We start from the raw sequence: 14,144 nt of genomic DNA, 5'->3' as shown, positions 1-14,144 counted from the left end.
AGGTTTGAGGATTGAGGCTGAGGATTGAAGATTGAGGATTGGGGATTGAGGATTGACGATTGAGGATTGAGTATTGGGGATTGAGGATTGAGGATTGAGGATTGAAATTGAGTATTGAGGATTGAAGATTGAGGATTGAGATTTGATTATTGAATATTGTGGACTGAGTATTGAAACGGGAGTATTCAGAATATTCTATTGAGTGTTGAGTATTGAGGATTGAAGATTGTGGATTGAGTATTGAGGATTGAGGATTAAGGATTGAGGGTTGAGAATTGAGGATTGAGGATTGAGGATTGAAGATTGAGGATTGGGTATTGAGGATTGAAGAATGAGTATTGAGGATTGAGGTTTGAGGATTGAGGATTGCAGATTGCGTATTGAGGATTGAAGATTGATGATTGAGGATTGAGGATTGAAGATTGAGGATTGAGGATTGAGGATTGAGGATTGAGGATTGAAGATTGAGTATTGAGGATTGAAGGTTGAGGATTGAGGATTGAAGATTGATGATTGAGGATTGAGGATTGAAGATTGAGGATTGAGGATTGAGGATTGAGGATTGAGGATTGAAGATTGAGTATTGAGGATTGAAGGTTGAGGATTGAGGATTGAGTACCAAGGATTGAGGACTGAGGATTGAGGATTGAGGATTGAAGATTGAGGATTGATGATTGAGGATTGAGAATTGAGAATTGAGGATGAGATCTGAGGGTTGAGGATTGAGGTTTGGGAAATGGGGATTGAGGATTGAGGATTGAGGATTGAGGATTGAGGATTGAGGATTGAGAATTGAGTATTGAGTATTGAAGATTGAGTATTGATCACTGAGGATTGAGGATTGAGGATTGAGGATTGAGAATTGAGGATTGAAGATTGAATATTGAGGATATAAGATTGAGGATTGATGATTGAGGATTGAGGATGGAGAATGAGGGCTGAGGGTTTAGGATCGAGGTTTGAGGACAGAGGACTGAGGATTGAGGATTGAGAATTGAGGATTGAGGATTGAGGATTGAAGATTGAGGATTGGGTATTGAGTATTGAAGAATGAGGATTAAGGATTGAGGATTGAGGATTGAGGATTGAAGATTGAGTATTGAGGATTGAAGATTGACGATTGAGGATTAAGGATTGAGGATTGAGGACTGAGGATTGAGGATTGAAGATTGAGTATTGAGGATTGAAGATTGGCGATTGAGAATTAAGGATTGAAGATTGAGGATTAAGGATTGAAGGTTGGGGATTGAGGATCTAGGATTGGAGGTTGATTATTGAGGATTGAAGATTGAGGATTGAGGATTGAGGATTGAGAATTGAGAATTGAGGGTGAGGACTGAGGGTTGAGGATTGAGGTTTGAGGAATGAGGATTGAGGGTTGGGGATTGAGGATTGAGGATTGAGGATTGAGTATTGAGTATTGAAGATTGAGGATTGATGATAGAGGATTGAGGATTGAGCATTGAGGTTTGAGAACTGAGGACTGAGTATTGAGGATTGAGGATTGAGGACTGAGGATTGAAGATTAAGGATTGGGGACTGAGGATTGAAGATTGAGGATTGAGAATTGAGGGCTGAGGATTGAGGTTTGAGGACTGAGGGTTGAGGATTGAGGATTGAGGACTGAGGATAGAGGGTTGAGTGTTCAGGATTGTGGATTGACGCATGAGGATTGAGGATTGAAGATTGATGATTGGGTATTGAGGATTGAGCATTGAGGATTGAGGATTGAGGACTGAAGGTTGAATATTAATGAATGAAGATTGAGGATTGATGATCGAGGGTTGTGTATTGAGGACGAGGACTGAGGGTTGAGTATTGATACTTGAGGTCTGAGGATTGAGGATTGAGGATTGAGGATTGAGGATTGAGTATTGAAGATAGAGGATTGATGATTGAGGATTGAGGATTGGGGATTGAGAATTCAGGAATGAGTATTGAAGATTGAGGATTGAGGATTGAGGTTTGAGGATTGAGGACGAGGACTGACGGTAGAGGATTGAGGTTTGAGGATCGAGGATTGAGGTTTGAGGATTGAGGACGAGGACTGACGGTTGAGGATTGAGGTTTGAGGATTAAGGATGGTGGATTGAGGACTGAGGGTTGAGGATTGAGGATTGAGCATTGAGGATTGAAGATTGATGACTGGGGATTGAGGATTGAAGATTGAGTATTAAGGTTTGAAGATTGGGGATTGAGGATCTAGGATTGTAGATTGATTATTGAGGATTGAAGATTGAGGATTGAGGATTGAGGATTGAGAATTGAGAATTGAGGATGAGGACTGATGATTGAGGATTGAGAATTGAGGACTGATGATTGAGGATTGAAGATTGAGGATTGTGGATACAGGATTGAGGTTTCAGAACTGAGAATTGAGGATTGAGTATTGAGGGTTGAGGATTGAGGATTGAGGATTGAGGATTGAAGATTGAGGATTGGGTATTTCGGATTGAACATTGAGGATTGAGGATTGAGGATTGAGGATTGCGGATTGAGGACTGAAGATTGAATATTGATGATTGATGATTGAGGATTGAGGATTGAGGGTTGTGGATTGAGGACGAGGGCTGAGGGTTGAGTATTGATGTGTGAGGTCTGACGATTGAGGATTGAGGATTGAGAGTTGAGGATTGAGGATTGAAGAATGAGGATTGGGTATTGAGAATTGAAGAATGAGGATTGAGGATTGAGGATTGAGGATTGTGGATTGCAGATTGAGTATTGAGGATTGAGGATTGAGGATTGAGGATTGAGGATTGAGGATTGAGGATTGAGGATTGAGGACTGGGGATTCAAGATTGAGTATTGAGGATTGAAGATTGAGGATTGAGGATTGAGGATTGAGGATTGAGGATTGAGGTTGAGGATTGAAGATTGAGGATTGGGGATTGAGGATCGACGATTGAGGATTGAGTATTGGGGATTGAGGATTGAGGATTGAGGATTGAAATTGAGTATTGACGATTGAAGATTCAGGATTGAGACTTGATTATTGAATATTGTGGATTGAGTATTGAACCATGAGTATTCAGAATATTCTATTCAGTATTGAGAATTGAGGATTGATGGTTGAGTATTGTGGATTGATGACTGAGGGTTGTGTGTTGAATATTGAGGATTGAGGATTGAGGATTGAGGATTGAGAATTGAGGATTGAAGATTGAATATTGATGATAGAATGTTGAGGATTGAGGATTGAGGGTTGAGGATTGAGGACGAGGACTGACGGTAGAGGATTGATGACTGAGGATTGAGGATTGAGGATTGAGGATTGAGGATTGAGAATTGAGGATTGAAGATTGTGTATTAAGGACTGAAGATTGAGGATTGAGGATTGAGGATTGAGAATTGAGGATTGAAGATTGTGTATTAAGGATTGAAGATTGAGGATTGAGGATTGAGGGTTGAGGAGAGAGGATTGAAGATTCAGGATTGGGGATTGAGTGTTGATGATTGAGGATTGACTATTGAGGATTGAGTATTGAAGATTGAGAATTGAGGAATGAGGATTGAAGATTGAGTATTGAGGATTGAGGGCTGTGGATTGAGGATTGATGATTGAGGATTAACGATTGAGGATTGGGGATTGAGGATCTAGGATTGGAGATTGATTATTGAGGATTGAAGATTGTGAATTGAGGATTGAGGATTGAGAATTGAGAATTGAGGATAAGGAGTGAGGGTTGAGGATTGAGGTTTGAGGAATGAGGATTGAGGATTGACGATTGAGGATTGAGGATTGAGGATTGAGGATTGAGTATTCAAGATTGAGTATTCGTGACTGAGGATTGAGGATTGAGGATTGAGCGTTGAGGATTGAGGATCGAAGATTGAGTATTGAGGATTGAAGATTGAGGTTCGAGGATTGAGGATTGAGGATGGAGGATCAGGGCTGGTGGTTGAGGATTGAGGTTTGAGTATTGAATACTGAGAATTCAGGATATTCTATTGAGTATTTTGAATTGAGGATTGATGGTTGAGGATTGATGATTGAGGATTGAGGATTGAGGATTGAGGATTGAGTGTTGAAGATTGAGGATTGAGTATTGAGGATCGAAGATTGAGGTTTGAGGATTGAGAATTGAGAATTGAGGATGCGGACTGAGGGTTGAGGATTGAGGTATGAGGAACGAGGTTTGAGGATTGAGAATTCAGGATTGAGGATTGAGGATTGAGGATTGAGGATTGAAGATTGAGAATTGAGGAATGAGGAATGAAGATTGAGTATTGAGGATTGAGGACTGTGGATTGAGGATTGAAGATTGAGCATTAACGATTGAGGATTGGGGATTGAGGATCTAGGATTGGAAATTGATTATTGAGGATTGAAGTTTGAAAATTGAGGATTGAGGATTGAGAATTGAGAATTGAGGATAAGGAGTGAGGGTTGAGGATTGAGGTTTGAGGAATGAGGATTGAGGATTGAGGATTGAGAATTGAGGATTGAGGATTGAGGATTGAGTATTGAAGATTGAGTATTCGTGACTGAGGATTGAGGATTGAGGATTGAGGGTTGAGGATTGAGGATCGAAGATTGAGTATTGAGGATTGAAGATTGAGGTTCGAGGATTCAGTATTGAGGATTGAAGGTGGAGGTTTGAGGATTGAGGATTGAGAATTGAGGATGAGGACTGAGGGTAGAGGATTGAGGTTTGAGGAACGAGGATTGAGGATTGAGAATTGAGGACTGAGGATTGACGATTGAGTATTGAAGATTGAGTATTCGTGACTGAGGATTGAGGATTGAGGATTGAGGGTTGAGGATTGAGGATCGAATATTGAGTATTGAGGATTGAAGATTGAGGTTCGAGGATTGAGGATTGAGGATGGAGAATGAGGGCTGGTGGTTGAGGATTGAGGTTTGAGTATTGAATACTGAGAATTCAGGATATTCTATTGAGTATTGAGAATAGAGTATTGATAGTTGAGTATTGAGGATTGAGGATTGAGTATTGAGGATTGAAGATTGAGGTTTGAGGATTGAGGATTGAGAATTCAGGATGAGGACTGAGGGTTGAGGATTGAGGTTTGAGGAACGAGGATTGAGGATTGAGAATTGAGGACTCAGGATTGACGATTGAGTATTGACGATTGAGTATTGAGGATTGAGGATTGATGACTGAGGATTGAGGATTGAGGTTTGAGGATTGAGGATTGGGGATTGAAGATTGAGTATTGAGGATTGAGGATCGAGGATTGAGGATTGAGTATTGAAGATTGAGGATTGGTGATTGAGGATTGAGGATTGAGGATTGAGGATTGAGTGTTGAGGATTGAGGATTGAGTATTGAAGATTGAGGATTGATGATTGAGGATTGAGTATTGAAGATTGAGGATTGATGATTGAGGATTGAGGATTGGGGATTGAGGTTTCAGGAATGAGTATTGAAGATTGAGGATTGAGGATTGAGGATTGAGGATTGAGGATTGAGGATCGAAGATTGAGTATTGATGATTGAATATTGAGGATTGAGGATTGAGGTTTGAGGATTGAGGACGAGGACTGACGGTAGAGGATTGAGGTTTGAGGATTGAGGATTGAGGACTGAGGATTGAGGATGAGGGCTGTGGGTCGGAGACTGGGGTTTGACGACTGAGGACTGAGGATTGAGGATTGAGGATTGAGGATTGAGGATTGAAGATTGAGGATTGATGATTGAGGATTGAGAATTGAGAATTGAGGATGAGATCTGAGGGTTGAGGATTGAGGTTTGGGAAATGGGGATTGAGGATTGAGGGTTGAGGATTGAGGTTTGAGGACAGAGGACTGAGGATTGAGGATTGAGAATTGAGGATTGAGGATTGAGGATTGAAGATTGAGGATTGGGTATTGAGTACTGAAGAATGAGGATTGAGGATTGAGGATTGAGGATTGAGGATTGAGGATTGAAGATTGAGTATTGAGGATTGAAGATTGACGATTGAGGATTAAGGATTGAGGATTGAGGACTGAGGATTGGGGATTGAAGATTGAGTATTGAGGATTGAAGATTGACGATTGAGAATGAAGGATTGAAGATTGAGGATTAAGGATTGAAGATTGGGGATTGAGGATCTAGGATTGGAGGTTGATTATTGAGGATTGAATATTGAGGATTGAGGATTGAGGATTGAGAATTGAGAATTGAGGATGAGCACTGAGGGTTGAGGATTGAGGTTTGAGGAATGAGGATTGAGGGTTGGGGATTGAGGATTGAGGATTGAGGATTGAGTATTGAGTATTGAAGATTGAGGATTGAGGACTGATGATAGAGGATTGAGGATTGAGCATTGAGGTTTGAGGACTGAGGACTGAGTATTGAGGATTGAACATTGAGGTTTGAGGACTGAGGACTGAGTATTGAGGATTGAGGATTGAGGATTGAGGACTGAGGATTGAAGATTGAGGATTGGGGACTGAGGATTGAAGATTGAGGATTGAGAATTGCGGGTTGAGGATAGAGGTTTGAGGACTGAGGATTGAGGATTGAGGATTGAGGACTGAGGATTGAGGGTTGAGGGTTCAGGATTGAGGATTGACGCATGAGGATTGAGGGTTGAAGATTGATGATTGGGTATTGAGGATTGAGCATTGAGGATTGAGGATTGAGGACTGAAGGTTGAATATTGATGAATGAAGATTGAGGATTGATGATCGAGGGTTGTGTATTGAGGACGAGGACTGAGGGTTGAGTATTGATACTTGAGGTCTGAGGATTGAGGATTGAGGATTGAGGATTGAGGATTGAGTATTGAAGATAGAGGATTGATGATTGAGGATTGAGGATTGGGGATTGAGGATTCAGGAATGAGTATTGAAGATTGAGGATTGAGGATTGAGGATTGAGGATTGAGGATTGCGGGCTGTGGGTCGGAGACTGAGGCTTGACGACTGAGGACTGAGGATTGAGGATTGACAATTGAGGACTGATGATTGAGGATTGAAGATTGGGGATTGGGTATTGAGGATTGAAGAATGAGGATTGAGGATTGAGGATTGAGGATTGCGGATTGAGGACCTAGGATTCGAGATTGATTATTGAGGATTGATGATTGGGGATTGAGGATTGAGGATGGGGGACTGAGCGTTGAGGGTTGAGTGATGGTAATTGAAGTTTGTGGATAGAGATTTTAAGATTGCAGACTGAGTATTGAGTATTGAAAAGTGTGAATTGACGATATTCTATTGAGGATTGAGAACTGACGAATGATTGTTGAGGACTGAGGTCTGAAGATTGAGGATTCAGGATTGTGGATTCAGGATTGAGGTTTGAGGACAGAGAATTGAGGATTGAGTATTGAGGGTTGAGCATTGAGGATTGAGGATTGAGGATTGAGGATTGAGTATTGAAGATTGAGTATTGATACCTGAGGATTGAGGATCGAGGATTGAGGATTCAGGATTGGAGATTGATTATTGATGATTGAAGATTGAGGATTGAGGATTGAGGATTGAGAATTGAGAATTGAGTATGAGGACTGAGGGTTGAGGATTGAGGTTTGAGGAATGAGTGTTGAGGGTTGGGGAATGAGGATTGAGGATTGAGGATTGAGCATTGAAGATTGAGGATTGGGTATTGAGGATTGAGGATTGAGGATTGAAGATTGAGGATAGGGTATTGAGGATTGAAGAATGATGATTGAGGATTGAGGATTGAGGATTGAGTATTGAATATTGAGTATTGAGCATTGAAGATCGACTATTGAGGATTGCGAATTGAGGATTGAGGGTTGAGGATTGAGGATTGAGGATTGAGTATTGAGGATTGAAGGTTGATGATTGTGGATTGAGTATTGAGGATTGAGGCTTGAATATTGAGGATTCGGGACTGAGTGTTGAGGGTTGAGTGTTGAGAATTGATGTTTGTGGATAGAGATTTGAAGATTGCAGGTTGAGTATTGAGTATTGAAAACTCTGAAATCATGATATTCTATTGAGGATTGAGGATGGACCACTGATTGTTGAGGACTGAGGTCTGAAGATTGAGGATTCAGGATTGAGGATTCAGGATTGAGGTTTGAGGCCTTAGGATTGAGGATTGAGGATTGAGGATTGAAGATTGAGGATTGGGGATTGAGGAATCAGGTTTGAGGTTTGAGGACTGATGATTGACGATTGATGATTGAGGATTGAGGATTGAGGATTGAAAATTGAGGACTGAGAATTGAGGATTGAGGGTTGTGGATTGAGGACGAGGACTGAGGGTTGAGTGTTGATGCCTGAGGTCTGTGGATTGAGGATTGAAGATTGAGGATTGGGCATTGAGGATTGAAGAATGAGGATTGAAGAGTGAGGATTGGGGTTTGAGTATTGAGGATTGAGGATTGAAGATTGAGTATTGAGGATTGAATATTGAGGATTGAGGATTGAGGATTGAGGATTAAGGATTGAAGATTGAGTATTGAGGATTGAAGATTGAGGATTGAGGATTGAGGATTGAGAAATTGAGGATTGAAGGTTGAGGATTGAGGATTGAGGATTGAGGATTGAGGGTTGTGGATTGAGGACGAGGACTGAGGGTTGAATATTTATGTTTGAGGTCTGAGGATTGAGGATTGAGAATTGAGGATTGGGGATTGAGGATTGACGATTGAGGATTGAGTATTGTGGATTGAGAATTGAGGATTGATTATTGAAGATTGAGTACTGAGGATTGAAGGTTGAGGATTGAGGATTGAGGATTGAGGATTGAGGATGAGGGCTGAGGGTTGAGGATTGAGGTTAGAGGACTGAGGACTGAGGATTGAGGATTGAGAATTGAGGATTGAGGATTGAGGATTGAGGATTGAGGATTGGGTATCGAGTAATGAAAACTGTGTATTGATGATATTCTATTGAGGATTGAGCATTGACAACTGATTGTAGAGGACTGAGGGCTGAAGATTGAGGATTCAGGATCGAGGATTCAGGATTGAGGTTTGAGGACTGAGGATTGAGGATTGAGGATTGAAGATTGAGTATTGATGATTGAAGATGGGAGGATTGAGGATTGAGGGTTGAGGGTTGAGGACGAGGGCTGACGGTTGAGGATTGAGGTCTGACGATTGTAGAATGAGGATTGAGAATGAGGGCAGAGGGTTGAGGATTGAGGTTTGAGTATAGAATCCTGAGAATTCAGGATATTCTATCGAGTATTGAGAATTGAGGATTGATGGTTGAGTATTGAGGATCGAGGATTGAGGTTTGAGGGTTGAGTATTGAAGATTGAGGATTGATGATTGAGGATTGATGATTGAGGATTGAGGATTGAGGATTGAGGATTGACGATTGAGTATTGAGAATTGAGGATTGAGGATTGAGGATTGAGGATTGAGGATTGAGGATTGAGGATTGAAGATTGAGTATTGAGGATTGAAGATTGAGGATTGAGGATTGAGGATTGAGAAATTGAGGATTGAATGTTGAGGATTGAGGATTGAGGATTGAGGATTGAGGGTTGTGGATTGAGGACGAGGACTGAGGGTTGAATATTTATGTTTGAGGTCTGAGGATTGAGGATTGAGGATTGAGAATTGAGGATTGAGGATTGAGGATTGAAGATTGAGGATTGGGTATTGAGGATTGAAGATTGAGTATTGACGATTCAAGATTGAGGACTGAGGATTGAGGATTGAGGATTGAGGGTTGAAGATTGAGGATTGAGGATTGAGGATTGATGATTGAGGATTGGGTATTGCGGATTGAACATTGAGGATTGAGGATTGAGGATTGAGGACTGAGGATCGAGGATTGAGGGTTGAGGATTGAGGGTTGAAGATTGAGGATTGGGGACTGAGGATTGAAGGTTGAGGATTGAGGATTGAGTACTGAGGATTGAGGATTGTGGATTGAAGGTTCAGTAATGAAGATTGAAGATCGAGGATTGAGGAATGAGGGTTGTGGATTGAGGACGAGGACGGAGGGTTGAGTATTGCTGTTTGACGTCTGAGGATTGAGGATTAAGGATTGAGAATTGAGGATTGAGTAATGAGTATTGAATGTTGAGGGTTGAAGATTGAGGATTGAGGATTGAGGATTGAATATTGAGGATTGGGTATTGCGGATTGAACATTGAGGATTGAGGATTGAGGATTGAGGTCTGAGGATCGAGGATTGAGGGTTGAGTATTGAGGGTTGAAGATTGAGGATTGGGGACTTAGGATTGAAGATTGAGGATTGAGGATTGAGGACTGAGGATTGAGGATTGAGGATTGAAGGTTCAGTATTGAAGATTGAAGATTGAGAATTGAGGATTGAGGATTGAACATTGAGGACTGAATGTTGAGGATTGAGTAATGAGAATTGATGTTTGTGGATAGAGATTTGAAGATTGCAGATTGAGTATTGAGTATTGAAAACTGTGAATTGAGTATATTCTATTGAGGATTGAGGATTGACAACTGATTGTTGAGGACTGAGGGCTGAAGGTTGAGGCTTCCGGATTGAGGATTCAGAATTGAAATTTGAGGACTGAGCATTGAGCATTGAAGGTTGAGCATTGAGGATTGAAGATTGAGAATTGAGGATTGAGGATTGAGGATTGAGGATTGAGTATTGAGGATTGAAGATTGAGTATTGATGATTGAAGATTGACGATCGAGGATTGAGAATTGAGGATTGAGTATTGAGGATTGAGGATTGAGGATTGAAGATTGAGTATTGAGGATTGAATGCTGAGGATTGTGGATTGAGGATTGAGGATTGAGGATTGAATATTGAGGATTGGGGACTGAGTGTTGAGGGTTGCATGACGAGAATTGAAGTTTGTGGATAGAGATTTGAAGATTGCAGATTGAGTACTGAGTAGTGAAAACTGTGAATTGATGATATTCTATCGAGGATTGAGGATTGACAACTGATTGTTGAGGACTCAGGGCTGAAGATTGAGGATTCAGGATTGAGGATTCAGGATTGAGGTTTGAGGACTGAGGATTGAGGTTTGACGAGTGAAGATTGAGTATTGATGATTGAAGATTGTGGATTGGGTATTGAGTATTGAAGAATGAGGATTGAGGATTCAGGATTGAGGATTGAGGATTGAAGACTGAGTATTGAGGATTGAAGATTGAGGATTGAGGATTGAGGATTGAGGATTGAGGATTGAGTATTGAGGATGGAGGATTGAGGATTGAGGATTGAAGATTGAGGATTGGGGACTGAGTGTTGAGGGTTGAGTGATGAGAATTGATGTTTGTGGATAGAGATTTGAAGATTGCAGATTGAGTATTGAGTAGTGAAAACTGTGAATTGATGATATTCTATAGAGGATTGAGGATTGACAACTGATTGTTGAGGACTCAGGGCTGAAGATTGAGGATTCAGGATTGAGGATTCAGGATTGAGGTTTGAGGACTGAGGATTGAGGTTTGACGAGTGAAGATTGAGTATTGATGATTGAAGATTGTGGATTGGGTATTGAGTATTGAAGAATGAGGATTGAGGATTGAGGATTGAGGATTGAGGATTGAAGACTGAGTATTGAGGATTGAAGATTGAGGATTGAGGATTGAGGATTGAGGATTGAGGATTGAGTATTGAGGATGGAGGATTGAGGATTGGGTATTGAGTATTGAAGATTGAGGATTGGGTAAACCGCATTGAACACTGAGGATTGTGGATTGAGGATTGGGGATTGAGGATTGACGATTGAGGATTGAGTATTGTGGATTGAGTATTGAGGATTGATTATTGAAGATTGAGTACTGAGGATTGGAGGTTGCGGATTGAGGATTGAGGATTGAGGATTGAGGATTGAGGATGAGGGCTGAGGGTTGAGGATTGAGGTTAGAGGACTGTGGACTGAGGATTGAGGATTGAGAATTGAGGATTGAGGATTGAGGATTGAGGATTGAGGATTGGGTATCGAGTAATGAAAACTGTGTATTGATGATATTCTATTGAGGATTGAGGATTGACAACTGATTGTAGAGGACTGAGGGCTGAAGATTGAGGATTCAGGATCGAGGATTCAGGATTGAGGTTTGAGGACTGAGGATTGAGGATTGAGGATTGAAGATTGAGTATTGATGATTGAAGATGGGAGGATTGAGGATTGAGAGTTGAGGGTTGAGGACGAGGTCTGACGGTTGAGGATTGAGGTTTGCGGATTGAGGATTGAGGATTGAGGATTGAGGATTGAGGAATGAAGATTGAGTATTGAGGATTGAAGACTGAGGATTGAGGTTTGAGGATTGAGAAATTGAGGATTGAAGATTGAGGATGGAGGATTGAAGATTGGGTATTGAGTATGGAAGATTGAGGATTGGGTAAACCGCATTGAACACTGAGGATTGAGGATTGAGGATTGGGGATTGAGGATTGACGATTGAGGATTGAGTAATGTGGATTGGGAATTGAGGATTGATTATTGAAGATTGAGTACTGAGGATTGAAGGTTGAGGATGGAGGATTGAGGATTGAGGATTGAGGATGAGGGCTGAGGGTTGAGGATTGAGGTTAGAGGACTGAGGACTGAGGATTGAGGATTGAGAATTGAGGATTGAGGATTGAGGATTGAGGATTGAGGATTGGGTATCGAGTAATGAAAACTGTGTATTGATGATATTCTATTGAGGATTGAGCATTGACAACTGATTGTAGAGGACTGAGGGCTGAAGATTGAGGATTCAGGATCCAGGATTCAGGATTGAGGTTTGAGGACTGAGGATTGAGGATTGAGGGTTGAAGATTGAGTATTGATGATTGAAGATGGAGGATTGAGGATTGAGGGTTGAGGGCTGAGGACGAGGGCTGACGGTTGAGGATTGAGGTCTGAGGATTGTAGATTGAGGATTGAGAATGAGGGCAGAGGGTTGAGGATTGAGGTTTGAGTATAGAATCCTGAGAATTCAGGATATTCTATCGAGTATTGAGAATTGAGGATTGATGGTTGAGTATTGAGGATCGAGGATTGAGGTTTGAGGGTTGAGGGTTGAAGATTGAGGATTGGGGACTGAGGATTGAAGGTTGAGGATTGAGGATTGAGGACTGAGGATTGAGGATTGTGGATCGAAGGTTCAGTAATGAAGATTGAAGATTGAGGATTGAGGAATGATGGTTGTGGATTGAGGACGAGGACGGAGGGTTGAGTATTGCTGTTTGACGTCTGAGGATTGAGGATTAAGGATTGCGAATTGAGGATTGGGGATTGAGGATTGAAGATTGAGGATTGGGTATTGAGGATTGAAGAATGAGGATTGTGGATTGAGGATTGAGGATTGAGGATTGAAGACTGAGTATTGAGGATTGAAGATTGAGGATTGAGGACTGAGGATTGAGGATTGACGATTGAGGATTGAGGATTGAAGATTGAGTATTGAGTATTGAATGTTGAGGGTTGAAGATTGAGGATTGAGGATTGAGGATTGAATATTGAGGATTGGGTATTGCGGATTGAACATTGAGGATTGAAGATTGAGGATTGAGGTCTGAGGATCGAGGATTGAGGGTTGAGTATTGAGGGTTGAAGATTGAGGATTGGGGAGTGAGGATTGAAGATTGAGGATTGAGGATTGAGGACTGAGGATTGAGGATTGAGGATTGAAGGTTCAGTATTGAAGATTGAAGATTGAGAATTGAGGATTGAGGATTGAACATTGAGGACTGAATGTTGAGGATTGAGTGATGAGAATTGATGTTTGTGGATAGAGATTTGAAGATTGCAGATTGAGTATTGAGTATTGAGAACTGTGAATTGAGTATATTCTATTGAGGATTGAGGATTGACAACTGATTGTTGAGGACTGAGGGCTGAAGGTTGAGGCTTCCGGATTGAGGATTCAGAATTGAAATTTGAGGACTGAGCATTGAGCATTAAAGGTTGATCATTGAGGATTGAAGATTGAGAATTGAGGATTGAGGATTGAGGATTGAGGATTGAGTATTGAGGATTGAAGATTGAGTATTGATGATTGAAGATTGACGATCGAGGATTGAGAATTGAGGATTGAGTATTGAGGATTGAGGATTGAGGATTGAAGATTGTGTATTGAGGATTGAATGTTGAGGATTGTGGATTGAGGATTGAGGATTGAGGATTGAATATTGAGGATTGGGGACTGAGTGTTGAGGGTTGCATGATGAGAATTGAAGTTTGTGGATAGAGATTTGAAGATTGCAGATTGAGTATTGAGTAGTGAAAACTGTGAATTGATGATATTCTGTCGAGGATTGAGGATTGACA

The sequence above is a fragment of the Calliopsis andreniformis genome, unplaced genomic scaffold (genome assembly GCF_051401765.1).
Source record: "Calliopsis andreniformis isolate RMS-2024a unplaced genomic scaffold, iyCalAndr_principal scaffold0030, whole genome shotgun sequence".
NCBI lineage: Eukaryota > Metazoa > Arthropoda > Insecta > Hymenoptera > Andrenidae > Calliopsis > Calliopsis andreniformis.
The sequence above is the reverse complement of the archived record's forward strand: the minus strand, read 5'-3'. Positions refer to the sequence as shown.